A 27,894-nucleotide genomic window follows, 5' to 3' on the forward strand; every position below is an offset into this window, starting at 1 on the left:
GGGGCAGCATTTCAACATACCTTTTCTGGAAAAGACACACTTCAACCCATAACACCATCCATCTTGTCTGAGTTTAAATCCAAGCTCAGGCACTTACTAGCTTTGGGTCTTGGATAAGCCCCTCTAAGCTGAGAATTCCTTATTTATGAAATGGAATGGTAGGGGATGTCATAATCCTAACTCACATGGTTGTTGCCACATGGAAGAGTAGAAAAGGACAAAAGAAAGGAGCACATATGGTGGAGAGTGAGATGTTCAGCAGACTTGCTCTTTTGTAGGAATAAGCACTTCTGACTCAATGAGTGAATATTCAGGCACAAGGGGTAAGGTGTCAGGCTGTGTGGTCAAGGGCAGGTAAGTAAACCTCTTCACATGATCCTGTGTAGGTCAATTTAAAGTAAAAAGCATTTGATATTCTTTAAATTCAAAGGCAGGGATGTAGTTAATACCTTGCACTTGCCTCTAGGCTGCCTGATACCCCATCCTGATGTATGACAAACTGTGCTCCCTACCATGTTCCCATCACATTTCATGTTATTCTTATGAGGATCAGTACAGCTAAGTATAGACACTCTGATTCATTTGTTCATTCCACAAATATTTATTGTGCCAGGCACTGTTCTAGGCACTGAGAAAGTAGAACAAAATAAAGAACCCACTCTCAGGGCGCCTGAGTGGCTCAGTCAGTTAAGCGTCTGCGTTCAGCTCAGGCCGTGGTCCTGGGGTCCTTGGCTCTGCAGGGAGTCTGCTTCTCCCTCTCCCCCGCTCCCCACTCATGCTCTCTCTCTCTCTTGCTATCTTTCTCTCTCTCTCAAATAAATAAAAATCTTTTAAAAATATAAAGAACCCACCCTTAAAGAGCTTTCATTAGAGATGGAGAGACAGACAATAAACAAGTTGATTTCTTTTTTCTTTTTTTTTTTTTAAGTAGGCTCCACAGCCAGCATGAAGCCCAATGCAAGGCTTGAACTCATGACCCTGAAATCAAGACCTGAGTTGAGATCAAGAGTCAGATGCTTAACCAACTGAACCACCCAGGCACCGCTAGACTAGTTGATTTCTTTCTTTCTTTCTTTCTTTCTTTCTTTCTTTCTTTCTTTCTTTCTTTCTTTCTTTCTTTTTTTTTTTTTTTTTTGACTAGTTGATTTCTAATGCTGGATAACTATACATACTGCAAAGAAAATAAAACAGAATAAGGGGATAGAACATTAGGGAGGAGTGTGGCCCGGGAAGGCCTCTAACTATAAAATTTGAACTGAAACCTGAGTATATCATGCTGCCTAAGGAAAGAGCATTCCGGGCAGAGGGAACTGTCCATGTAAAGACCCTCAAGGCTGCAACATACACGGTGTATTCATGGAGCAGGAGGAAGGCCACTGTGGTTGGAGAGAGAATGTGTAAAAATTTGTTTTTTTAATAAGAGAGAGAGAGCATGAGCAGGGGGAAGGGTAGAAGGAGAAGCAGACTCCCCCACTGAGCAGGGAGCCAGATGAGGGACTCAGTTCTAGGACCCTGAGATCATGACCTGAGCCAAAGGCAGGTGCTTAACCAACTGAGCCACCAGGCATCTATAAACATTTAATAGTCAAAATAGGTAAGCCAAATTTCACAGAAAGTATGAGAGGCAGTATGATATAGGAAAAGGAGTCTAGGCTTTAAAGCCAACAAGACTTGAGATCAAACCTGAGCTTGCCATTCACCAGTTTTCTGTGCTCGAACATATCATCTAGCATTATGAGCCTCGGTTTTCTCATCTTAAAGTGGTAAAAATAAGAGTGTTGTAAAGTGAAAGTGAGATTTCAAATGAAATTTGAAAAAGAGTGAGTTTTAGAAGATGGATTTGTTTTTCAAGTCTAGTTCTGTAGCTTACTTACCTTGTAGCCATTGACTAAGGCTTGGCTTCTTCACATATAAAATAGGAATAATGATATTATATAATGGGATTGCTATGAGGATTTAACTAGATGAAGAATGCTTTTTAGGTTCTTCAGTTTTATTAGTATGTGTGTGATTGTGGATTTGTTTTTGTCTTTCTCAGAACTCAATATTCTCATTTAATCTGAAAACTTTTATTTTTTCAATTCTAGAAAATCCTCATCATTAGTACTTTAAAGTGATGTCTTTTGCCTCCGCTTGCCATTTTCTTTATATCACTCAAGATGAGTTATGTGATGCTGCAGAACAAAGTTTGAGAAACATAGCTTATTGTATTTTAAGCATTTCAATGTGCTTAGGCTTAGGGGTGGAGTTCTTTTAAGTGACCTCAGTTCTCCATATTGACCAGAATTTCCTGCCCCTTTTAAGGTGAATAGCCTTAAAATAAATGAGTTCAGGGATGCCTGGGTGGTTCAGTGGTTGAGCATCTGCCTTTAGCTCAGGGCGAAATCCTGGGGTCCTAGGATCAAGTCCTACATTAGGCTCCCTGTGAGGAGCTTGCTTCTCCCTCTGCCTAGGTCTATGCCTCTCTCTCTCTCTCTCTCTCTCTCTCACTGTCTCTCGTGAATAAATAAATAAAATCATTTTTTTAAAAAACGAGTTCAGTAAGATGATAGCTACCAAGTTATGAAGTGTCAGGAAACAGCTTTAAAAAGGGGATACAGGGCAGCCCCAGTGGTGCAGCGGTTTGGCGCCACCTTCGGCCCGGGCTGTGATCCTGGAGACCTGGGATCGAGTCCCATGTCAGGCTCCCGGCATGGAGCCTGCTTCTCCCTCTGCCTGTGTCTCTGCCTCTGTGTGTGTGTGTGTCTCTATGAATAAATAAATAAAATCTTTTTTAAAAATAAATAAATAAAAAGGGGACACATGAACATTTATATATGCTCAAGGAAAGAAACCATAGAGAAATGGCAAGGAAGAAAAAAGCCAAGGGAGAAATGGCAGATATGGAAATAAGAAGGAATGATCAATCACACAGGAACAAGGCTATAGAATCAAGAATGGAAGATCCTGGAATTTGGAACCTAGGTAAAGGATCAGCTTTAACAGGAGAGTTTCAACTCTTCCTTAGGAACAGGAAAGCAAGAAAGGAAGGATGATAATTTATAAAAGTCATTGGGAAGAGTCTAGAAATTGAGGCCAGATAGCTCTGTTTTCTCTGACAATAGGATACAGGTGAGCAATGGAGATGGGAGCCCAGGAAGAGTTGAAGGTTTGTGTTATCAGCTGCAAGGAATAGGAGAGTGAGTCATATATGGACACATAAAGGAACTTCGAGATAGTCGAGCTGAAGTTGGAAACCATACATTTATAACCCCACCAACACAGCGGCTAGGTACTATATTTAGGGCTGGGTAAGCCCTAACTGCCCACATGGAAGAGTAGAAAAGTATGTGGTTGAGTTGGTAGAGAGAGTTTGCAAGGCAGTTGCAGATAAAGGACAACCAGGCAAGGGAGCAGAGGATGGGGAAAAAGTGGGTGTAGTGACAAAATCAAGAATCTGAGTTGACTGTGAACTAAACCTATCCTCTAACAGTAACACAAAAATTGTACGAGCAGGACCATACCAGTGGTACAGTCAGCCTTCTAGAAATGACATCATCACTCAGGATGCAGTGTTACTTTTGTAAGCAGATTTTCTCTTTAGGTAACAATCGCCCTGTCATTGTGGTAACAGGAATGCTCTCTTCCTGCTTTGCTAATCGTGATAAATAGATTCACTGTCTCCATAAGTCTCTTAACCGCCCCCCACCTCTGCAAAAGAGCACGTGATTGGTGTGGCCAGTATTCACCCCAAGTGGGCAGAGCCCTTGTACCAGGCCATTACCTAAGCCTTTGACCTTTGGATCAGGCATCCAGCATTGGCCCAATCAGCTGAAACCAGGGTGATGGGGTCACATGGCAGGCCTGATGCATAAGGGGCCTAAGACTTTCCACAATACTTTCCAGAAAGAATAAAACTGCAGGCAGAACTGTTCTCATAAACTTTGGAATAGCATTTCTCCTCTTGGACTTTGTAATAGATCTCCATCCATTTCTCTACTTCTCACCTCTCTCCAAGTTGAGGAGCTGGACACAGTTCCAAAAAATTCCTGTATAGAGCACCTAATTGTGTATGTTACATATGTTATATTTGCTTGGAACTTACTCTACCCACACACCCTATTCACATATACACATAAATAAACTCATACATTCTTTTTTTCTTAATCCCTGCCTTCCATTTCGAGGAAGAAATAAATTACTTTCTGCACATAATTTTCTTTCTGGCATGCCGACGTTAACAGTAGTAGTATAGAATCTTCCAAAGTGTGATAAAATGAATTGCTTCAGTTTCAAGGTGGGATTTTTACCACTTAATATAAAACATTCTGGCAATGTCTACCAATTTATATTATCTAGAGCAGGGTTTTGCAAATTTTTCTGTAAGGGGCCAGACAGTAACTGTTTTAGGCTTTGTGGGCTGTATCACAGTCACTCATCACTCACATTATAGGATTTAAGCAGCCATAAACAATGTCAATCAATGAATGTGGCTGTGTTCCAGTAAAACTTTATTTACAAAAGCAGGTTGGATGTGGCTCAGGGCTGTATTTTACCAATCCCCGATCTTGAGGATGATTATTTATGGTTTTCTGCTATTGGGCAAAGTAGGCGCTGAACCTCACAATAGCAGTAGTTCTTCTAACAAGATAGCATGGGGGCTCACTGTTCTATTGACTTTCCTTATGTAGATTAAGTTATACAATAAGAAATAATTGAAGGTCAGCACATCACATAACTCTGGAATCACGCAGTGCCTAGCCTGTGTGGCATATGCAGCAGCACTGAATTTATTTAAAGTGATTTTTCTCCAGTTCCAATTTGAGACCTGATTAAGGCAAAGGAATATGCATTGTGTTCTCTCATTTATCCAGCCAACATATTGGTTCAGATACTGACAACTATAAAGGACATATAAATAAATCAAGCAAGATCCCTGTCCTCAAGGAGCTTATGATTTTAGTAAGGTATATTAACGAAGAGCCACAAACTGAGTGGCTTAAAAAAAAAACAAATTTACTGTCTCACAGTTCTAGAGGCTAGAGGTCTGAGATCAAGTGTCAACAGGGCTGTACTGCCTCTGAAATCTGTAGAGAATCCTTCCTTGTCTTTTCTTAGTTTTAGGTGGGTTGCTTGCCATCCTTAGCATTCCCTGGCTTATAGCTATAGCACTTCAATTTCTGCCTCTGTCGTCACATGATGTTCTCCTTTTGTGTGTGTCTCTCTTGTCCTCTTCTTATAAGGATACCAGTCATGACAGATTCAGGGCCCACCCTACCCCAATATAATCTCCTCTTCACCTGACTGATTTTACTGGCAATGACCCTATTTTCAAATAAGGTCATAATCTGAAGTACTAGAAGTTAGGACATCAACATATTTTTTTTTTAATTTTTATTTATTTATGATAGGCACACAGTGAGAGAGAGAGAGAGGCAGAGACACAGGCAGAGGGAGAAGCAGGCTCCATGCACCGGGAGCCCGACGTGGGATTCGATCCCGGGTCTCCAGGACCGCGCCCTGGGCCAAAGGCAGGCGCCAAACCGCTGCGCCACCCAGGGATCCCCATCAACATATTTTTGGAGTAGAAACAATTCAGTCAGTAACATAAAGTAAGAATAAATGTAAAATCAATGTGAGAACTGTGGTTGCTATGAGGCAAGTCTCTGTAAAAGTACAAGGTGAGGGCAGTGATAAAAGAGGTAAGTTTTACCTGGAAGGATCAGGGAAGGTTCCATAGATGAGGTGAAGTTTGAGCAGATTCTGGAAAATGATGCCAGATGTTTGCCAGGTCCAAATGGGGTATATGGGACCTGGGGAATGGTAGGGCCATCCCCTGCAGGAGCAGCAGCAGAGGCAGTAAGTAGTGTGATGTAACCAATTTCATAATGGTCCACTATACCCTGAAGGGGGTTTAGGCTTCCTGTTTTCCAGAGAAATAAAAATGAGATCTAAACACCTTGGCTATATTTGGTACATCTGTGACATTTATTCAAGATCACTGGCAGCTGCAAAAACTTCAATATAGGAGGGGCTCAGGGAGACTATTTTTTAGGGAGGGAGGGGCAAAGGGCAAGGGAGAGAGAATCTGAAGCCAACTCCCTACTGAGCAAAGAGCCCAAGGCTCTCAATCTCAGGACCCTAAGATTATGACATGAGCCAAAATTAAGGGTCAGACACTTAACCACTAAACCACCCAGGCATCATGGGGACGATCTACATAGAAGGCAGGTGACTAATCAAAGCTACCTTTGCATAATAAACACAGTTTTTATTTTGCCTGTTACAGAGTAATAAAAATAGCAACGTTGTCTAAAGATGCCTTTATTGGCACTTCACATAAAATGGAGAAAATGTTAATGTATATTTCAAAGAAGTACAACCAGGGGTGGCTTGAGAGGGCAGTGACAGAGACCATGAAAAAGGTCCTCTCAGGTTATCACCACTTGCATCCCTAGGGATTAAATGTTGTTTCTTTTCACTTAGCACTGTACTACGTGATTAAGTGTGTTATATCTCATCCCCAATTTATAGATGAAGGTAATGAGGTTTAGAAAGTTTAAATACAGGGACATCTGGGTAACTCAGTGGTTGAGCCTCTATCTGCCTTTGGCTCAGGGCATAATCCCGGCCAGGGTCCTGGGATCAGGTCCCATAACGGGCTCCCCGCAGGGAGCCTCCTTCTCTGCCTGTGTCTCGGCCCCTCTCTCTGTGCCTCTCATGAATAAATAAATAAAATCTTAAAAGAAGAGAAAAGAAAGAAAGGTTAAATACAGTGCCCTGCTCACACAACTAGTGATTTCATTTTAACTGATAACCTAAAAAACTATATAGTAAATGCATGAACTAGGATTCTGCACTGGCCCAACAGTAGCCACTAGCAACATGTGGCTATTTGAATGAAAATCAATTAAAAATCCTGTCTCTGGGTTACTCTTATCCACTTCAAGTGCTCAATAGCCACATATGGCATTGGACAGTGCAGAGACAGAACATTTTCATTAAAAATAAAATGACCACTTTATAACTGAGTACTGCCTCAATTTTGCCCGTTTGCTTTGTGTGTGATCAGATTGGTACAATATACCATTCTCCAGGTGTCCTAGGCAGAAGAGAAAAGAACAGAGGTGGCCTTAGTATGTGAATGATGCATTACCACTACATTAAGGAACGTAATCTAATAGTTCAAATAAAGAAAAATTGCCATTAATAAATGCACTGAAATCAAAAGAACCTGCCCTGTGGCAATCAGTAGCATGTTTACTTTGTAATCAGTTACAGTTTCAGCAAAATATCATCCATCTCATTAAATTAGTATTGTCAGTTTAAATATCATTGGCTTGATAGTTTGATTTAAATTTAATCTGAAAAAAAAGACTTTGGTTCATAAGAAGTATATCTATTAGGAGTTTGCACCTGGTTTTATTTTTGTACATTAAGATAACATACTAGGGGTAATTTAAGCAAATGTTAAGGCTCAATGGAGAATTTTCATTTCTCTTTAGAAGGGGTCATTACATTACCTGAGATTGAGAAACACTGTGAAAGCCTTCAGAATGAAGGAACCTAAACACATCACCTGTAACACACAGTCCCAGGCCCACTGATCATGTGTGATTATCAGTATCCTATCATATCCAGATTAACTAGAGCACTCCTGGCACTCGTATGCCATAACTGTACCCAGAGATATATTATAATACTAACTGCAGCAGCTGGCAAGGCTTCACATTGATGAAACATTTTACTCCACAATTTTCTAATCACTCCCCTGTTTTAGAATTCAATTAGTAAAACTTGATTTACACTATTCATAAATACAGAATTTTGCACTACCCCTTCCTAGCTCTTTTTTTTTTTAAGATTTATTTATTTATGATAGACATAGAGAGAAAAGAGAGAGAGAGAGAGGCAGAGACACAAGAGGAGGGAGAAGCAGGCTCCATGCTGAGAGCCCGACGCAGGACTCGATCCTGGGACTCCAGGATCGCGCCCTGGGCCAAAGGCAGGCGCTAAACCGCTGAGCCACCCAGGGATCCCCCCTTCCTAGCTTTTAATAGACAAAAGAGTGTTTGTAGTGAGCAAGGAGACCACAAGGCAAGATCCACTTTTCGTTTTCTGGCACATGGATATTTTTTCTCTGTTTTAATCAGACCAACTATTCTCAAGTACCTTACTGAGGGAAATAGGACTCAAGAGCACCATTTTCATTTTTTTTTTTAATTTTTATTTATTTATGATGGTCACACAGAGAGAGGAGAGAGGCTGAGACACAGGCAGAGAGAGAAGCAGGCTCCATGCACCGGGAGCCCGACGTGGGATTCGATCCTGGGTCTCCAGGATCGTGCCCTGGGCCAAAGGCAGGCACCAAACCGCTGTGCCACCCAGGGATCCCAAGAGCACCATTTTCATATTACCACTTCACAATGTTTTCCTGAAAGACTTTGTGTCTTCTCACGTAGTCTTCAGCCTCCAGCTTTCCCCTTGAAATCTGTAGATGAATTTTACACTCTCGGAGGCAAACACTACTTTCCTTACCGTAAATGAAACACAGAGGCATATCAAGGCTGGGCTATCTCATTGGGTGCACCCAGGGCTACAATCAGCTCAAGCTGGTCTTTTCACTGTGATTGCAACAGAGTAGCCCACTCAGGCAACTCCTATACCACCAGGGAATAAACTCTTATTTTGAGTTGGATTGTATATTACATTGAAACCCTTTATTTATGTTGTTGACTATTTAAGTATCCCCAGAACCCTGGCTGAATGTCTTACCTTTTATTTCACAAAAGTGTTTGGTGAATATTCCTACTGTTTCCTGCAAAGTGAGACTTAAGACACAGCTTCTTATGTAAGTGGCAAATAAGCTACCAATATCCTATGAACCAGAAGGATACTATAAAGTGCTAAAGAAAAAAACTGCTTGCCATCTTTTAAAATACTCCAAAGATATGCAAAGTGAACACTAAGAAGAGTTTAAAAAATCTCCCTCCCTTCCCCTGAGAAAGTGTTTCTGGTTGTTGAGATAAGTAAGTAAAGCAATCTTTTACTCAAATCTTTCAACTGTACTTTAGTTAATTATAATTGTTGAAAGTTCAATTATGCTAAGCTAATAATAGTAGCCACCATGTATTTGGCTCTTACTCTATACCAGATACTATGCCAAGCTATTTACGTATATTTTTTATTCCTTACAGCCAATTAATTAAAGTATGTACTGTTATCTCTGTCTTACAGATTTAAAAAATGAAAACAAACAAAAAAAATGAAGAGGCCTAGAAATTAGCCTGAGGTCACATGGCTAATCAATGTTGGAGTCAGCATTTGAACTCAGAACTTCCTAAACTCCCAGGCCTCACAAGCAATAATATTATTAGGTATAATAAGGAGATATATGTTTATCATTATCATACTTATCATAATAAGGATATATATATCATAATGAGCAATATTCCCGTTAATTTGTTGCTACACCTCAAACTAAGCATTCTGATTTTCAGTATTTCCAGCTCCAGGGAAAATGTCAAGACAAAATTCTATTATGATCAGTTACAGATCATTCTTAAATTAGCTTAGGGTGTTGGCAACTCAAATATCTGTCACAAAGTACCCTTTTTTCCTGCTCTTAATTCATAAGGTTGGGCCCCAAATCCCCAAAGCACTTTCATCTCCAGTCAGAGAGGCATTATGAAGAGAATTGATGCCTTTTCATCCCAAGGTGAGCTCTCAACAGTGCTCTGCAACCATGCCCTCACTCCTCCAGTGGGGTCACCTGGGTGGGAGAGTTCAGCCACCAGTAGCTGGGCATCTACAGGACAGGAGCAGAATGAATTACCTACTTGAAAATTCAAGGGGAATTTTGAGAGCCTGGATTTTTATCGGGTTTCCTGGTAAGCATCCTAACTTGTGTCAATAAAAAAAAACACTGTACTTTAGAAAAACACAAGCAAGATTTAAATCAAGGTTACTTTTAGAAACTCTTAGTATTCATTTGAGTATTAGGTAAGCTTTGATAATTGACTCTATAAACCTGAAACCAGCCTATTCATTGTGAAAACTGCTCTGCCTTCCCTACCCTCCCTCTACCTTCAGGCCCAGACTCAGAAAGCCTACCCATTCCTTATTACTTCTTGTCCCCTATCAATTTACTTAGGGGGAAATATCTGGGCAAAGAGAAGAATAAGAGCTTGGCAGGTACTGACTGCATAGTTATTTCATATATTGTATACCTATCCAATAAAATTTACCTAATACAGAAATTGTGATGTGATGAAGTGGTCTGAAGTTTGTATTTGCACCATGAATAAAAAAAGTGTGCTCAGCAAATATGTAATATCTACATAATTATAATTTGCAAAGAAATAGGATGTTAAACATAAAGGAATAAAACATGTCTTTTGGTGTGGACTGAATTGCATACATCACCCCTCCCTGTGCTGCAAATTCATATGTTGAAGCCCCAGTCTGCAGTGCGCTAGTATTTGGAGGTGGGGCCTTTTGGAGGCAATTAGGTTTAGATGAGGTCCTGAGGGTGGAGCCCTCATGATGGGATTAGTGCCCTGTTAAGGTTTACCAGAGAGCTTGGCTTGCTCTCTGGTCTTGTGAGGACCAAGCAAGAAGTGGCTGTAAGCCAAGAAGAGAACTCTCACCAGAACCCTGACCACGATGGCACCTGATTTCGGACTTCCAGCCTGCAGAACTGTGAGAAAATTAATTTATGTTGTTTAAGCCACTCAGTCTGTGTTGTTTTGCTGTGACAGTGTGAGCTGATTAATACATCTTACATTACTTTGAAGTACCTATTTACATGCAAAGATAATTAATAATTTTACAGTTACCATTTGCGTGTGCGTTCATTAAAGCAAAACTGATAGGACCTCTCTTTGCCAATGCTTTTATGATCCTCTTTAACTTGGAAGTGATAAAACTGCCTTTAAAAATTGCATAATGCAGTTTTCTCAATAGTTTGGACAGAATTATTGCCAATTAGTCAGAATTTTTAAAGTTTTACTCTTTTGCCCCAAAACTCTAAAGAAGTTATTATGTATCATAACAAATTAAATGTTATAGCCCATAAGACACATGGGCACATTCTCATAACAAAATTTTGTGTTTTGTTGTAACAGCGTTAAAATGGAATGGATTTACGTGGATAAATCGCTGAAGCTAGGTTATCAAGTACATTGGACATTTTAAAATATAAGACAAAGTTCTAAATGAATATATATACCTATGAGCTCCATATGAACTAATGAGTAGACAAACTGACTCTACAATATAAGTGTGGTTGCTGAGTTGTGCTTCGATCCATAACCATTTTTAAAAAATGGAAAATAACCACCTCCTGGCCCCTTTTTTAAAAAAGTGCATACTGTGCCAGCTGCCTTGAATGGAAGAGAACATTTTACACTCTATTTTCACAGCTGCCTTATCAGTTTCCTAAACTCAGGGTGGAGCGCAGGAACTATGGGAGGAGGGGACAAGGGGCTTTGTTGTGGTTTGAAGATAACCATATCTTCCCAGGCTAACCTCTAGAAGAGGAATGAAGACCTCTCCCCAGAAGGGGGAAGAAAGTAGGGCCTTAAAGAATTCTTCTTAGAGCTTACAGAGTAGTTGAAGCTTAAGAGTTTTTGGAGACCCTTACCAGCCTTGTGGGAAAAAATGATTTGATAGTCAATTGTTTTCATGTGGGCACTTTCCCAGACTATGCATAGTTCAACTAGATAAAACCTCTCCGTTCCATCCTACCCCCTCCCCTCCAAAATTTCCTGAGCCTCAGGTGTGGCAGGCTGGCTTTGTTCTGGATGAAGTAGGGCAAGAGCTACCAGGTGAATAAGGAAAGTACTTCTTCAGTCTTCTTGCCTGCTGGTCATCATGGCTGTGTTCTCTTTGGCTTTAGTGTGGAAATGAGAATTTCCACAATTTCAAAGGGAGTGTCTGCTACTGTTCATTATTAGCTGAATATTTTTTTTTATTTTATTTATTTACTAGAGGGGGGGGGGGGCAGAGAGAGAAGCAGGCTCCATGCAGGGAGCCCGACGCCGGACTCGATCCCAGGTCTCCAGGATCATGCCCCGGGGCTGAAGGTGGCGCTAAACCACTAAGCCACCGGGGCTGCCCTATTAGCTGAATAATTATTTAGGTTCTTGACCTCTTTACATGCTCTGGATTTCCATGGCTGTAAGATATGAATTGAGCTGAGGACTTTATGAGAAGCAGGAGGTTTTTATTTTTTTGCAGAGTTTTCATTTTACTCATAACCTAGTTTTAGACTGGAGATGTGGGTGGTGAGCATCCAGGCCCTTCGTAAGGCTTACACAATCTATGAGAGTTATACAGAGTGGATAGAAAAGTACCCATAACCCACTTTTTAAAAAGTGTTTCATAATATGGACTCTGAAACCCTGAAATTCTCCAGGGCATGGAATTACTGACACTGTTTCTTGATGGAAGAGAAGAATTCTTAAATACTCATTGTTCCTATAGTTCACAGTATAGAGGAAGAAAAGAGGCCAAGGGTGACAGATGAAGGTAGTTGGGGAGTGCTTTGCCTTTGGGACTTGTTCTGGTTCTAAGACTTGAACCCCACATGTAGAAAAAGTTCTCTTGTTCAGGGGAGAGTAGCTAGTATAATTTTCATTTATCACAACAAATTTTCATTGGAAAGCTTCGTTAAAACATTAAAGTCTTCAGTTTGCCTTAGCCACTAGAATTTTTAAGGTAGATGAGTTGCATATTTTTGTCATCCTATTTTGACAACTCTTAAGAGATACAGCAATGTCATTTGGCAGTTGGCAAAAATTATATAGAAGTTTATCAGTCATGGAGCACCTGGTTGGCTCAGTCGGTTAAGCATCCAACTCTTGATTTCATTAAGCCATGACATCTCAGGTCATGATCTCAGGGTCCTGGAACGGAGCCTGGGTTGGGTTCTGCACTCAGTGGGGAGTTTGCTTGAGATTCTCCCTCTCCCTCTCCCTCTGCCCCCACTTGCTCTTGAGCTCACTCTCTTGTTCTCACTCTAAAAATAAATCTTTTTTTAAAAAGTTTGAATCATAATAAATATTAAAACCTTGAGTCCCAGGTTTCAAGGATCTTTTTTTTTTAATTGTATTTATCTATTTGAGAGAGAGTGCATGTGTGCACGCACGAGTAAGAGGAGGAGCAGAGGGAGAGGAAGAAGCAGACTCTGCTGAGCAGGGAGACTGATGTGGGGCTCGATCCCAGGACCCTGAGATAATGACCTGAGCTGAAGGCAGATCCTTAACCGACTGAGCCATCTAGGTACCCTTCAAGGATCTTATCTTTCACTAATCTATCAAACTAATATTTGAGTGCCTACTATGTGCTAGGCACCATTCTAGGTGCTGGGCATGTGGCAAAACGCAAGAAACCCACGGGTCTAGTTCTAACAGAGCTTGCACTCTAATGTGACTAGACCCACACAAATATGGAACATTAGGGAGTAACAAGTGTGAATGTGAAAATAGGACAGGATGACAGCAAATGAGTGTTTTAAACTGGGTCATGAGGAAAGGCCATTCTGAGAAGGTGACATTTGAATTGAGACCCAAATAGTGGGAGGAAGCCAACAATGGAAGATCAGGGGAATTCATATTCTAGGAAAAGGGAAAAAATAGTACAGAAGTTCCAAAACTTAATATGCTCAACAAACAGAAAGACAGCAAGTATAGCTGGGAGCTTAGAGAGCAGGGGAGGGGGTGATCCAGTCAGAGAACCAGAAACCTGATCATGTATAGTTTTGAAGGATAGATTTTATGCTAAATGTAATGGAAAGACCTCGAAGGGTTTTAAGCAGAGGCATGATATTATCTGACTTACATTTTAAAATATTACTCTGGCTACCATGTAAAGAATGGATTATATAAAGTGGCTATAACAGTAACTCCGGTGAGAGATAATGGTGGCTTGGACGAGGATAAAGATGGATAGAAGCAGACACATTTGGGATATTCTGGAGGTAGAAGAGAGTAGATAGCACTCGGTGGTGGATTTAATGAGGGGGGGGTTGAGTGAGCCCCATATTCCTAGATTGGGCTCCTGTTAAAGTTATTTGCCAGATAAGGAAAGCTGGGTGAAGAGTGGATTAGGCTGGGAAAACAAGAGTTTGCCTTGGGGCATGTTAATTTGGAAATTAAACATCCAAATTAGATGTGAAGTAGGCAGCTGGTTAAGAAGGAAGGTTGGGGCTGGAAATATAAATTTGGGAGTTATCAGCATAGAGAGTGGGACAGGAGCCAATGAAGTGGGTTGAAGAGAGGTAAGAAATGAAGACAGTGGCTACAGACAACTTTTCCTAAGACACTGGAAGTGGAGAATAGAAAAATAGGGTTGCCAGAGTATGTGGAGTAAAGGACAGGTTTTTAGAAAAGAGTTCCTTTGAAAAAAAAAAATTTTTTTTTCACTTATTTGACAGAGCCAGAGAGCACAAGCAGGAGGAACAGAAGAGAGAGGGAGAAGCAAGCTCCCTGCTGAGCGGCACCCAGGGATCATGACCTGAGCAGAAGGCAGCCACTTAACCAGCTGAGCCACTTAGGCACCACTCTTTCTTTTCCTTTTTTGTTTTTTTTAGGTAAGAGAACTAAACTATGATTCTAATCTGATGGGAATGATGCAGGACAGAGGGAAAAATTACAGCCCGAGAGAATTACCTGTTGCATCTCCTTCAAACAAAGACCCAAAGAATGAAGACCAGTTTGGAAAACCTAAAAGCATTGCTGGCTGGCTGGTATATACGTATTGCCTTGGAGAGGCTTTGGGAGAGGGGAGGGACACGGAGAAAATGAGCATGGAGGAACCGGGGATTAGGGCAGGAGAATAAGGGAATGGAACTTAAAATAGCACAGAGTCGGACAATAAATCTATGGGTCCTGGGAGGAGACTGAAGAATGAACAAGTTATGTATCTACCTTCTGAGGTAGATTTGAAAGACAAATCTTTCAAGACCTCATCAGTTCCATTGCCAAAATTGTTCTTGCCTGAAAGGGACACCAGTTAAGAATGGGGCTAACAAACTCTTGGCTCCACTTCTTGATGGAGGGGAGCAAGTTATGGAACTGCTCTGTGACTCAGTTTCCTCATCTGAATATGAGCTTAGAAGTGGTCACTTCATGGGGTTAGTGGGTGAATTAACTGAGCCCATCCTTGGAAAGCACATAGCATATTTAATACCATTCAAGGCAGTCCTAGCCTTTGGGCAAATACTTAAGTTTTTTGAGGCCAGGGAACCTGTTTTATCCTTTTAACTTTCTGTGACCTCTAAACTGGAGTCTTAACTGCAAGTGAATTTTTAATGTCTACCTTCTTTTCTTTCCCTTTCTTTTTCCAGTGCTACACCCTACATCCATTATCTTTTATCTGTCATGATTAAGTCACCGCTTATGTATTTCCAATAGGAAGGGGTTTAGCACAGGGAATTAGAGGCTTTCACAACTCTAAGAAAGCTGAAGGAAGGATGGAGTTTAGGAATCCTTTCAGAGAATCTGGAAGTGCAGGGATCAGAAGGAAGCCGCTGCTTTTTTTTTTTTTTTTTTTTTTTTTTTTAATATTTTATTTATTCATGAGAGACACAGAAAAAACTGGAGGGAAAAATAAATACACAAACTTCTATACTCCATCTGGTTTAAAATAGTATTTGCACAACTGTAGCCGTGTCCCCTCCCATCCATAAATAATCTCTATCTTGAATTTTGGGTTTATTATTCCTATGCAGTTTTTTTAATCATTTGACTGCATTTTTATGTGTCCCTATCAAGTGCTGCCTTTCCTAGGATTTCTGATATGAACACCTAGGTTCTCAAAGTTTATTGAATGAATGATGTTTCCTTAAGGACAGGAACTGGGTATTGTCTTTCCTTTTCTGTTACTCTTCCCAAAATCCTTCTCACACACTCGGCCATTTGGAAGGTAAAATAGGTGCTTAGTCCTAGTTGGCCTATATAAAAACCTATGACCTAAATTACAGCTGTCCCACAAATTCTCATGGTGTCTGTCCCCACTAGGGACAGAAGGTAATGGAGAGAGGGGAGTTTGTTGTGAACCCTGCAGGGTGCCATTTATGGATACTTGGTATTCTATCTGCCTTTCTGGGCACTGGCTCCTCTTTTTCCACAAGAGAGCATGGTCTGCTTAGACTCCACTAATGAGAAGCACTTGTATGATACTTGGTAGAGAAGGAGAAGGGCTTGTTTTCTAGGGGATATTATAGGCAGAAGTGTGGGCAGCAGCAGCAGGAATGGCCGGTGTGGGATTTTTGCTTCTAGGTGATCTAAGAGTCTGTTTTAAAGGCAGCTGAGATCAATAATAGTGGCTTCCTGAGATGTCTTGGTACCTCAAAGGTTGAGTGTCTGCCTTTGGCTCAGGGCGTGATCTTGGAGTCCCTGGATGGAGTCCCACATTGGGCTTCCTTGAGGGGAACCCGCTTCTCTCTCTGCCTGTGTCTCTGCCTCTCTCTCTGTGTCTCTCATGAATAAATAAAATCGTAAAAAAATAAATAGTGACTTCCTTTTGATCCCTGCACTTCAGATTCTCTGAAAGGATTCCTAAACTCTATCCTTCCTGCAGCTTTCTTAGAGTTGTGAAAGCCTCTAATTCCCTGTGCTAAACCCCTTCCTATTGGAAATACATACAGTGGTGACTTAACCATGACAGATAAAAGAACCTAGTCCACAAGCTTCTATTGGAAGCCCTAGGACAACTAGAACTTAATATGGAGGTTCTTGAAGCCCCTCAGAACAGTTGTCATGGGATCTTTAGAGGTGATGAGTCCAGGATTGGGAGCTCTTCAGAAGTTGTCACCCAAACCTATAATTGCAGGATCTGAGGAAATAGGTGAAACAAACACAATTAACATTGAGTCTATAAAACTGTAGAATCTACTAAAGCCAAAGGAGTGAGATACAAATATTTTAGTGTTACATGCATTTAACTACAGAATGCATCTGAAGAACACAAGCTGATAACTGGGTGGTCCTCTGTTAGCTAAGAGACAGGAATTGGGGAAAGGTCACTTTCCACTCCATATGCTCTTGTGCCTTATGAATTCCATACCATGTTCATGTATTACCCACTCGGAATACACACACACACACACACACACACACACACTCTAAAAGATTTTATTTATTTGAGAGAAAGCATGATCAGGGGAGGTGTAGAGGGAGGGGCAGAAGGAGAAGCAGACTTCTTGCTGAGCAGGGAGCCCAAGTGGAGCTTTATCCCCCTGGGATCATGACCTGAGCTAAAGGTGGATGCTTAACTGACTGAGCCACCCAAGTGCCCCAATACATTTATATTTAATAGCAATGGTTGTATACTGGTTTTTGTATACTGATTTTATAGTCATCAGATTTTTAAAAATCACAAACTTTGATGACTTAAAATATTGACCATGAAATGAAGAAACAATAACTTGTACCCACTGCTTATAGGAGTTTGTGGAACTACTTTTGGGGGCTTGGGGAGGGTGTCAATTTGGTAATGCCCCTTAAAGTTAAAAATATATAAACCCTATGATCAGCAATTTCCCTTCTATGTATATACCCTGGAGAAACCTTCCTATCAGGGGAAAGGTACAAGATGTTCATTACACTATTGTTTAAAGGTAGAAAAACTGGAATCCTAAATAATGTCCATTAACAGAAGAATAAATAGAAAAAATGAAATACTATGCAAAAGTTAAAACGAATGACCTAGCTCTATAAATATCCACATGGCTCATTTTCAAAGATGTACTAGTGAGAAAAGAAAGGATCTGCTGAGTGATATATATAGTATGGCAGCATTTAGGTAAATTTCAGTCAGGCATACTAATAATAAAGTATATATTTTTTAAAGGGTTAGAAGGTTTCATACCTAATTCATGAGAGCAGTGACCTCTGTTAAGAGAGAAGAAAGGAATTGGGATGGAAAACCAAAGGAACTTATCTTAATTCTATTTTTTTAAAGATTTTTTTTTATTTATTTGAGAGAGTGTGTGCAAGAGAGTAAGGGGAGAGGCAGATGGAGATGGACAAGCAGACTCCAGGCCGAGTGTGGAGCCCCATAATGGGGCTCGATCTCATGACCCTGAGATCACAAGCTAAGCCCAAACCGAGAGTCAGATGCTTAACCAACTGAGCCACCCAGGTGCCCCTATTTCCTCCTCTTTCTCCTCCTCCTCCCCGCCACCCCCTCCATCTGAAGCAAAATAACATTTTTTTCGTTCTGGTAGCACATAGTTTTCTATCATCTGTACTTTTCTAAATAATGTATATTCCATACTCTCCTGCTCATTTCCCAATCCACTGCAGTCTGGAATGTGTCCTACATCAGTCAGGATCCCAACTGGAAACAAAGGGCACAAATGGGGTAATTTAAGGAGAGTTTAATATAGGGACTATTTACAAAGATGCTGACAGGATACTGAAGCCAGAAGAATAGTGTGACACCCCAGGGGCTGGTAACAGCGGGAAGCTGTCATTACCCTAGGCCTGCAGGAAAAAGGGAAGGAACCTTTACAGGAGCACAGGCTAAGAGAGTACTGTATGGAGAGGACCACCCAACAAGAGTGGGGGCCTTCAGAAGGCATGCAGGCAGGTCACATTGACCCATGTCAAGGGAGCCGAACAAGATGGACACCTTGACCCTTCTCTCCTTTCTCCCTCTGATTTCTTATTAATATTTCCTATTGGCCAACCCCTACTTGAAGCCAGAGGGCCAGGAAATCCACTGATGCTGCTCATACAGGCCAGCCTCCAAGGGATCAAAGCAGGGACAAACCAAGGGTATCCACAAACCCCAAATATCTCATGAAGTTTACCCAGGCCTAACTATCAAATCCAGGAATTAATCATTTTCTTCTCCTTTATATCCCCTCCTCTAGTTTTTCAACTAACTCAAATGGCTCCATGCTAATCTTGTTCACTGGAAACTTTCTCTCCTTTTCTCAAGTGCTAAATTTCTCTAGGTTTCTATTTCTGACCCTCTTTTCCCACTCCTTCACTCCCATATACTTAATTCCTACCTCTTTGCCAATGAGGACTTAAAATCTTTATTTGTAGCTGAGACCTCTCAATTCCAGACCTGTAGATGGCATGTGACTCTCACATGGGCATCTGAAAGTCAGCATGACGAAGCCAAACACTGCCCCTTTCTCTGTAGACCTATTCCTCCTTAGAGTTTCGGCCAAGCAAATGACCCTGCTGCCACCTTCTACATACTGTCCAATTCTCTTTCCCTTGATATACGGCTAATCAAGAGAGCTCACCCAAGCACAGAAATGGTGAGCTATTTAACTGGATTTATCCTGGAAGGGTGACAGAGCTGGGCTATGTGTCCTTACTTTGAATACCACAACACTACTTTTGGCACCAGATGCGTAGGTTTTCACATATCAAGCAATTCTGTAATACTAGCTTCATGTCCTACAATCTAATTCATTCTGACACTGGAGAAAATGTCATATACCACAGGTTAAGGGTTCAGGCCTACAGGATTGCCTCCTCCCTATTTCAGATGCCAGTTGCAAGTCCAGATCGTCACCTGTGCTTCTGACCAAGCAATTATAAATCTGATCTTCTCAGACTCATCTCTTCAGGTTTGATTAATTTGCTAGGGCAGCTCACAGAACCCAGGAAACCAGTTTACTTACTAGATGACTGGTTTATTTCAAAGGACATTAAAGGATACAAATGAGAACAGCCAAATGAAATGATACATAGGGCAAGGTCTAGAAAGGTCCTGAGCACAGGAGCCTCTGTCCCAGTGGAGTCTAGAGTTTGTCACCCTTCCAGCACACAGATGGAGGCTTATTCACCAACCCAGAAGCTCTCCACCCCGTCCTTTTGGATTTTTATGGAGGGTTCACTACATCAGCAGGATTGTTTTAAATTGCCAATGGCCAATGATCTAATCAATCTCTAGCCCCCCTTTCCTACCCAGAAACGGTGTGGGGGGTAGAGATGGGAGGCTGAAAGTTCCAACCTTTTAATCTTGGTTGGTTCCCCTGGCAACCAGCCCCCATCCTTAGGGGCTTTCCAAAAGTCACCTCATTAACATAAACTCAGTGTAGTTGAAAGGGGCTTGTTATGAATAACAAAAGACACTCACTTTCAGCTCTGAAGCTATTTCAGGAAAAACTAAATATTATAACAAAAGGTCCCCCTTACAAAGGGGCTCTTTGCTAGGGTTTTAGGAGCTATGTGCCAGGAACAGTGGGCCAAATATATATTTCTTATAAATCACAATATCACAAGACTGAATTGTGCCCCCCGCCCATTCCTATGTTGAAGCTCTAACTCCAAATGTGGCTATATTTGGAGATAAGGCCTGAAAGGCGGTAATTAAGGTTAAATGAGGTCACAAGAGTGAGGCCCCAATCTGATAGGACTGGTGTCCTTAAAAGAAATGGACACTAGAGCCTGCTCTGTCTCTGCCAGCGTTTGCACAGGGAAAAAAGGCCATGTAAGGACATAGCAAGAAGGTGGCCATTTGCAAACCAGAGAAAGGCTGTATCAGAAACCAACCCTGACAGTACCTTGATCTTGGAATCCTAGCCTCCTGGACTGTGAGAAAACAAATTTCTGTGGCTTAAGCCACTCAGTCTGTAGTATTTTGTTACAGCAGCCCAAGCAGAGTAACACACTTGGGAGAGTCCAGACAGGTCTTTCTCATCAACTCCCTGGGCAATTCTAATGCACAGCCAGGCTGGAGAAGTGCTGAGCTAGACAGAAAACAGATACCTACAGAAAGACCAACAGTCAAGGTGACAAGCCAGGGAAGCAGAGAGAGAGCAGCCCAGATGAGGGAAAGCCAGCTGGAGACTCTCACTACAATGCCACGGTAATTAAGGCCATCAGAGTAGGTTGGCCATGCCTTTAGCAGTCACCAGCTCCTAATAATCCCACCTCCTAAATAGTTTCCGACTCTGCCTCCTCACCAACAGCACTGTCCCTTTCCTCCTATACTCTAGTATTAGGGTTGGCAAACTGCAACCCACCGGCCAAATCTGGCCCACCACCTGTTTCTACAAAGTCACACTGGAGTATGGTCACACCTACTTGTATATATATTGTCTGTGGCTGCTTTTGTATGACAACAGCAGAGTTGAATATTTGCAACAAAGGCGATACAGCCCACAGGACCTAAACTATTCACTGACTGGCCACTTATGGAAAAGGTTTGCCGGCCCCTGCTCTAATAGATTGCCACTACCTTTGCCACTAATGGTTGTTGAGCCAGAGATCGTCGTTTATATATTAGTGCCTCGTTGCTCCAAAAGAATAAAAATTCTTCACAGTGTACCTAAGTCAGCCCTTACTGAGTACCTACTTTGTGCCAGACTCTGGTTAAGAAGTAGGGATATGACTGTGGATAAAAGCTGTATTACCTTTACACTCAGCCCAGAGGCCCCTTCACTTTAGAGGGTTATGCAGGTTACAAATACATACAAAAACAAACATGAAAGAATATGTGGTGCTTCCATCACTTGGACCCCTCGCTCAGCCTGGCACAGCATGACTTTTATATCTGAACAACTATTCTTGCAGCTCGTACCATTTGGACCCTGGGAAAACTCTTTCCTACATCCCTGACAGTATGTTCTTAAGACTGAAAACACTATGGGACACCCGGATGACTCAGTAGGTTAAGCGTCTGCCTCCGGCTCAGGTTATGATCTCAGAGTCCTGCATTGGTCTTTCTCTGTTCAGTGGAGAGCCTGCTTCTCCTTCTTCCCTCCCCCCTGCTCCTTATCTCTCTCACTTGCTCTCTAGCTCAAATAAATAAATAATCTAAAAAAAAAAAGGCCACCTGGGCAGCTCAGTGGTTGAGCATCTGCCTTTGGCTCAGGTCATAATCCCAGGGTTCTGGGATAGAGTCCCGTGTTAGACTCCCCGCAGGGAGCCTGCTTCTCCCTCTGCCTATGTCTCTGCCTATCTCTCTGTGTCTTTCATGAATAAATGAAATCTTAAAAAAAAAAAAAAAAAGACTGAAAACACTAAAGACTGTGTCAGTGCCACAAAGATATGGGCTGTGCCACCACTAATGTCAGAGGAAGATACTTCTTGGCTTGTGGGGAGGATTTGAGCTGTGCAAGAGCCTAGGTAAGAGAAAAGGCAAATAAGTTGTCAGAACTTCCTTTCAGCATGAATGCAGTAAATTGTTGCAAAACAAAGTATAATTCCCCAGTGGGGCTGAAGATCTGTTTCCTTGCTTCTCTTCAGATTCTTTTAACTTATAGTTCTACAGGTAATTATGAAATAGTAATGATATTTATGATATTAATTCATATTGTGCATGCCTAGGTCTAGATATAGTTTATGAAGAGTGATACCAATTCTTTACATTGTCAGATAGTAGACATTATTACACACTAGAATTGAAATCCTTTTATTTATGTGTTTATTTTATGTATTTACTAAGATTTCATTATTTTTATGAAATATAGTCCTAAATAATTTTGATTCATTAATTATTGTCTTTCAAGATCTAGTTTTCAATAATTGACAAGAGTAGCACATATAATATAGATTAGCTTATTTGGGGACGTCTGGGTGACTCAGTGGTTGAGCATCTGCCTTTGGCTCAGGGCATGATCCCAGGGCCCTGGGATCGAGTCCCAGATAGGGTTCCCCATGGGGAGCCTGCTTCTCCCTCTGCCTATGTCTCTGCCTCTCTCTGTGTCTCTCATGAATAAATAAAATCTTTTTTAAAAATTAGCTTATTTTTACTTCAGTTTACTTTTTTTTTTAAGATTTTATGTCTAAGTAATCTCTACACCCAACATGGGGGTCAGACTCCCAATGCCAAGATCAAGAGTCACGCACTCTACTGACTGAGCCAGCCAGGTGCCCCTACTTCAATTTACTTTTTTTTTTTTATGAAAATAACCCAAATTTTGTACTTTCAATACAATTACTCTTATTTTTAATCCTCTAGATTATGAGCAACTGAACACACACATTGTGTAAAAATCAGATTATAGTAACATAATTAGCGGTTACGCTGAAATGAAGACAAAAATTTTATAAAATATACGCTAGTTCTTAAATTGTGTGTCATTTTCATGACTCATCTAAACATGACTGGTCTATTAGTAGAACACTCAGACAGTCATAATAATTGTCTTTACTATTTTTGCCAACTTTTAATCCCCTCAGAATCATAGCTTTACATGTATTTTTCATCACATTTAAAGGAATACCTGTCAGGGTAAGAACATAAAGACATATTTGTGTTAGCTTGAAATTTATAATGTAGTTTATAATGCTTAAATATTTTTAAGGATTTTTATTTATTCATTCATGAAAGACAGAGAGAGGCAGAGACATAGGCAGAGGGAGAAGCAGGCTCCATGTAGGAAGCCCAATGTGGGACTCGATTCCAGAACCCCAGGATCATGCCGGAGTCAAAAGGCAGATGCTCAACTGCTGAGCCACCCAGGCATCCCTATAATGCTTAAATATTTAAACAAATAGAACATGGACACAAATGGAGAAGCAGGCCTAAAAGACAGACTGTCTCCAGCTCCTCAAGGGGCTTCCAGTCTAGTGGGAGATACTGGTGGGTGGATGTAGTCTTTGTTGTAACACAAAAATAGGGTGCCTGAAAAACATGTAGAGGGGATGGGGTGTGGTCAGGGAGGACTTCCTGGAGAAAGTTATTACTAGGCCAAGAACTGAAGGATAAGTGAGTGTTAACCAGGTGAAGGGAGGGAAGGAGTGGATATGGCAAAAGAACATAAAGATAAGAGAATTCTGGGCAGAGGGAATGGTATATGGCAAGGACAGCAAAGCTTTTCTATAAAGAGCCAGATAGTAAATATTTGAGGCTTTGCAGGCCATGGAGTCTCTGTTGCCACTACTCTACTGTTGAGTGCTGAGTGTTGTATGTTGTATTGTAGACAACCCATAAACGAACGGGTCTGGATATGTTCCAAAAGAACTTTATTTACAAAAGAGGCAGCAGGCCCATGGATCCTAGTTTGCTGACTCCTTGGTATATGGGAAGGCCCAGGGTTGGGAAAAAGCATTGTTGTGATAAACTGACAGTTTATCAGTACGGCTCCTGCATAGAAGATGAAGTGGGAGCAGGAGGTGAGAGGTCTGGGGAGTTAAGAGGCTGCAGAAATTGGGTGGGAGGAGTCTGGATGCAGAGACTGGAGAGGCTGCTACTGTAGGCATCACTAACTCCCTGGGCTGAGGTAACAAAGTGAATGATTTGGAAGGGTAGTCTGTGAGTGGTGCTAGGGAGGAAGAGGGAAGGAGAAGGTCAAGGTTGACTCTCAGACTTCTGGCAGACAGTGGGCAGATGGTGCTGGGGGAGGTGGGAGACCTGGGGGAAGCAAAGTCGAGGGGAGGCTTGGGAAGAAGTAGCAGGATCTATTCCCCAGAAGGCTTAGTTCAGTGCGTGCCATACACATGTAGCTAGACATACACAAGGGCTTTTTTTTGGTCAGAAATATAACAGGAAGTTTCTAACAGTCTACAAATCCTGAGAAAGTCAGAGGGAAACTGAACATGCAGCGCTAAATATCTTTGCAATGACAATTTTGGGGAATAATGACTATTGACAGGTTTTCTCTAGCCTATGGGGATTGTAGGTTTTAGTTACTTGGGTTCCCTTTTATTCACAACTAATGGAACAGCACCAGAACCTAGTATTTGCTGATAGTAGTGGCCACGGTGGTCAGGAAAGGGCCTCATCCAGGTAGTAAATCTACCAAATGGATTGGCACTTCAGACCATGAGAGTCCCAAGATGTAGGATTTGCTGTGGGTGGTGGTGGTGCTGTTCCTAGAGCCCCTCACCCATAGCCACCCCTGGCACGGTGTCCTGTGTAAAATGAAGGCATGCTCCAGAGAGGTGGGTGAGGGAGGGCAGACTTGGGGACACTGCCTCACTGAGGTGGATTGGCCATAAGTGCTATTCATCTATCAAGCCAGAACAAGGGTACTGTTTGCATTGCTGAAACAATTTAGATTCTCTGAATGAGAATTGATGGGCCTGTGGCATTTGTCATCAATCAGTAGTACACTCCATGGAGCAACTGCCTTAGAACAAATGTTGCTGGGGCTATTTGAGCAGCAGTGGCCCCAGTGACAGGGTGGGAAGGAGATGACACGTGGTGCCTCTTAGGGCTCCAGCTGGAGTGTCGGAAGCCTCTATCCTCTCACCCACACAACATCCTCCCTTGTTCCCCTCTTGCCCCCTTCTAATCCGTTATCTACAAGATTGCCTGTGTGTGACCTTTTTAAAATGTAAATTGGATCTTGTCACTCCTGTTTAAAAGCCTTTAACTGTTTCCATTGCGTTTAAGAGAAAATCCAAACTCCCCACGGCCTACAAGCCTACACACTGTGGTCCAGGTCTCCCTCCTCAGCCTCTCTCCCTGAGAATTCCTCCAGGCCAACCATGCTGGCTTTTTCTCAGTCCTTCCAATACCTCAAGTTCCTTCCTACTTTAGGGTCCTCATTATTCCCGTATTCTAGAAAGTTCTTTGCACTCCCCACCGCTAAGAGAGGTAGCTCCTTATATATGTCAGATACTCACTTCAAAATCATCACCTTAGATGATCACCTGATCACCCAGGCTAGGGTGGGTCTCCCTCTCTTGTTCTGGTACATCACCAAGGCCTTTTTTTATCCTAAAACTTGACATAACTTATAATTTTAAAATTATGCATATACCTATTTATTGTCTATTCCCATAACCCCCTATAAGCTCTTTGGAGGCAGGGAGCACAATTACTTTGTTCATCACTTAGTTCTCAGAGACTGAGTTCTGAGAGCCTAGCATATGTATGTTCAATAGATATTTGTTGAGTAAAGGAATAAGTGAGTAAATAAAAAGCCATTCAACTAATCCATCAATTGATATGTCCATCCATAAGTGTATATGTCCATGTGTGTAAATGTATAACTTCTGTTCTGGTTACCTATTGCTGGATTACAAACCATTGAGTTGAATGGCTTAAAACAACATTATCTCATGTTCAGTGTGTTCAGTGGTTCAGTTGAGCAGTTTTCCTTGGGATAGTTCATGTGGTTGCCATCAAGTGGCACCTGGAGTCCTCTAACATGACCATTCATGCTGGCTGTCAAGGGGGAGTACAGCTGGGCTGCCAACTAGAATGCCTACTTGTGGACTCTCCATGTAGCTTGGACTTTCACAGCTTGGTAACTGGGTTTGAGAGGCAGTGTCTCAAAGGAGTACCTTTTGCCTAAGAAACCCAGGCAGAGCTGCAAGGCTGCTTATGACCTAGACTCAGAAGTCCCACATGTCATTTCAGCCATATTCTCATAGTCACAAGTCACAAAGCAGCTTAGATTCAAGGGAGGAAATTTCACAAGGGCATTACTACCAGTACAAAGACACATGGTTCACTGGAGGCCATCTCTGCAGACTGGCTGCCACCATCTCCTCTATCATGATTATATAGATGGGTCTATCCCTGGTTTGCATTCCTTTCTTTATTTCTCTTAGGCTCCAACCCAAACCTTCTATAATCTATGTCCTTGATTGCAGTGACACTTATTGGTTAAAGTTGGAGCATCTCTTCCCCCAAAGTTTTCAGAGGGCTGAAATTAGTCCTTCAATTTCTAGTGACTCCAGGAAACTGGTCTACATTTTGGACGCTAACTTGCTGTGGGAGGAGCAGCAGTCTTTCTGTGCTTCTTGGTGCAGTAGAAGAGAAGCCAGTGCTGCTGGTCAACATCCAGGAATCGTGGTGTTCATTGTTCGTTGCCAAGCGCAATGCACTGACCCCGGTCAGCGCTCTCGGCGGTGAAATCACTGGCTTGGAGAGCCAAGCCTGAGGAGATGGGATAGTTTAAAGGGTCGAAGATGCCAGCCCTGTCTCAGTTTTGCCTTCAAGCTAGTGTTTTTTTAATCCAAATGTGAAAAGCTCTCCTTCTCCACCTCTCTTGCACTCCCACACCGCACCCCCCCTCTTTCCAAATGTCCTTCCAGCTGCTATTTTTTATTCTGGCCTTGAGGCAAATGTTTCACTGTAGCAGAATTACTGTAAAATTCCTTCCTGGGCTCCTACAGATTATGGGACAATTCCCTAGAGAACGCCAGAAACCTACCATTTTAGAAATGGCCAAAGGCCATCCCCCAAAAAAGCAGATCTAAGGAAACAGAACTATCCTAAAAGGTTATCAACAAAGGGATGGGTCAAACAATAGGCTTGTTTTTAATGGCATTGGCTGAATCTAGGTACGTTTTCTTTCTCTTTTGCGTATCAAGTCAGTTTCAAAGCACCAAAGACAATTGAGCAGAAAATAGTACTACGAAGTTTGTTGATGGGCTCTTAAACTACAAACCTGGGATATAAAAAGAACTCCAGTGGGCAGTGTATAAACAAGGAGAAAACCTTATCCAAAAACAACCTGAAAAACTGCAGAGAAAGCATCCTTGAAAAACAATGAGTCATAAAACTTTTTTTTTTCCCTTCTTCTGATGGACAGAGCATACAAAAAAGGACTAGCATGAATACTGATGATAGGTGTTTCCATTTTCCTGCCATTTCAGCATGTCTGGGGAAGGCTGAAGGTGGTCTGTGTCAGGTTTAAGAAGTCAGGCTGTCTGATTCATCATGAAAAGGAATCCTCCAATTAAACACTTCTGGAAATGTGTGTGTTGTCTTGAAGCAGTGCTCCTGGTTGCTAATTGGTTATTCCTTTCATGCTTCAGCTATTGAAATATACACATCATTTCAAATTCATTAGTTCAGTACTAAGGCAAGTTCAGATGGGTACCTTTATTGGATTCATTTTAAATTATAAAAACCAGTTTATTACATAAGAGAAAAATACATAAAAAGCCCTTTCTTGGGATCCCTGGGTGGCGCAGCAGTTTGGCGCCTGCCTTTGGCCCAGGGCGCGATCCTGGAGACCCAGGATCGAATCCCACA

The 27,894-nt window shown here is 41.7% G+C and overlaps 2 long non-coding RNA genes across 3 annotated transcripts in view; both read left to right on the plus strand.

Moving 5' to 3' along the window:
- On the plus strand, window positions 1-27,790 carry LOC140607007 (uncharacterized). 2 transcript variants are annotated; one of them, XR_012009181.1, is made up of 4 exons: window positions 1-354; window positions 9,217-9,356; window positions 14,573-14,728; window positions 15,329-15,505. It is a non-coding gene; the product is annotated as an uncharacterized lncRNA (long non-coding RNA). The 2 variants fall into 2 exon arrangements; XR_012009180.1 differs by lacking the exon at window positions 15,329-15,505 and adding an exon at window positions 27,513-27,790 and having other exon boundaries at window positions 3-354.
- Window positions 1-27,894, plus strand: part of LOC140607006 (uncharacterized) — an 85,564-nt gene that overhangs the window by 22,212 nt on the left and 35,458 nt on the right. The gene's annotated exons all lie outside the window — the stretch shown is intronic.

Source organism: Canis lupus, chromosome 16 (assembly GCF_048164855.1).
Source record: "Canis lupus baileyi chromosome 16, mCanLup2.hap1, whole genome shotgun sequence".
Taxonomy (NCBI): domain Eukaryota; kingdom Metazoa; phylum Chordata; class Mammalia; order Carnivora; family Canidae; genus Canis; species Canis lupus.